The following is a 1633-nucleotide window of genomic DNA, read 5'->3' on the forward strand; positions in this document are numbered from 1 at the left end:
CAGATTCTTCACAGAATTGGATAAAGGCTCATCAAAGCTATGTTTCAAAGACAAATAAATTTAAAAACTCATTTTATAAGAAAATTCCTTTGTACAGAACCAGTCCTGGGTTTAGGCAACCACCACCTCTGTCTTCCACTCCCACACCAGCTCACTGCATCCACACCTTGGTGAGCAGGTCATTCAAACATCACCCTCAGCAAGCTTTTATCTTCCCTCCCCCCTAATTTTAAAGTTCCTGAAGAGCTACTCCTCTCCTTCTAAAAAAATTATTTGGTTTTGATTTTCACAGTATTTTAAACAGAATAATTAATCATCTTAACACAGCCCTTACAAAATATTAATTCACACCAAAAAAAAAAAAAAAAAGGGTATAATCATATCCTCAGAGAAAAACCTTTTGTGCTTCAGGAATTTTCACTGCATGTCCTCAGAGGTGGGAGGAGAATTCTTCTGCTGCCTCCTATTCTCACATCTCAAATGGAAAATGTTTTGATAATGCTCTTCTGAATGTAAACTGTACCAAATGGGATTTTTATTATTTTTTTAAGCAGCTTTTTTCCCCAAAAGGAAGAACGGCTCTTTGAATAAACAGAGCGAACTACCCATTCCTTACAACAAAAACCACCCTCCCTTCACTCATTCACGCCATACCCTGGCACAAGATGAATTTACATTTCGCATTTGCAAAACAAATTCTCGCCTAATGTCATTTTAATGGGAACGCGCATTTCAATCCCTTCCAATAACAACGAGGAGCGGCTTATTTTATGTAAAACACCCCAATTTGTTTCTCTTTAAATATATGCGGATTTCAGATGGGGACAGGGACTAGAAGGACAGGGGAAGAGGAACATTTCCTCTCCGGCATTCCCCCTCCGCCAGCGCACACAAAAGCCACCTGCCCATGGAGAGAAAACACGATGCCATTATTCCCATCATGATTCCCACGGCCCCTTCGACATCGAACGAGCGTGAGAAGGCCGCGCGCATCCGTCCCCGACACGCGCATCACGCCAGGTCACCGGTGGTACCCGCGGGTCCACCCAACTTGTCACCCCCCACCGCCCCCTTCGCTCCCCCCGAGCCGGCCCCGCTGGACGTGCCCGTGCAGGGGCTGGGAAGAGGAAAGCGGGGGCTGATGCCACCCCTAGAGATGTTCCAAGCAGGGAAAACCCCTGATGGAGAGGACAAAGAGGAACGCTCGGAGCTGTTGGAGACATGCATTATGTTTATAAGCCTATCTCCCGGTGGAAGGGACAGGACCCCCGTGGGAGCCCGGGTGGGGGGTGCTCAGGGGTGAGAGGGACCGCGGCTGAGGGGTCGCGGGGGGGCGGCAGGGCTGCGTGCCCTCCATACAACCCCCCGACGGGCACTCTGAGGGGGGGGGAAGAGGGGTGGTCTTTATTTTCCCCCTCGGACTGGACGGACGGTGTCCAAGCCGCGGGCAGCTGCCGGTGACCCCCGGGCAGACGCACCCCCCGAGGCGGGGGGAGGTCACCCTCGCCCTCCCACCCTCTCAAACCCCAAGCCGGCATCTTCCCGGAGGAGCGCACGGCGGTCCCTGCCCCCGGGGCAGGATTTTCCTGTCAAACCACAAGCGCGCCAGACAAAAGGCTTAAGTGCAGGAGGG

The sequence above is a fragment of the Corvus kubaryi genome, unplaced genomic scaffold (genome assembly GCF_017639235.1).
Source record: "Corvus kubaryi isolate FWS band 111438036 unplaced genomic scaffold, C.kubaryi_AGA036_p1.0 37334, whole genome shotgun sequence".
NCBI classification, from domain to species: Eukaryota; Metazoa; Chordata; class Aves; order Passeriformes; family Corvidae; genus Corvus; species Corvus kubaryi.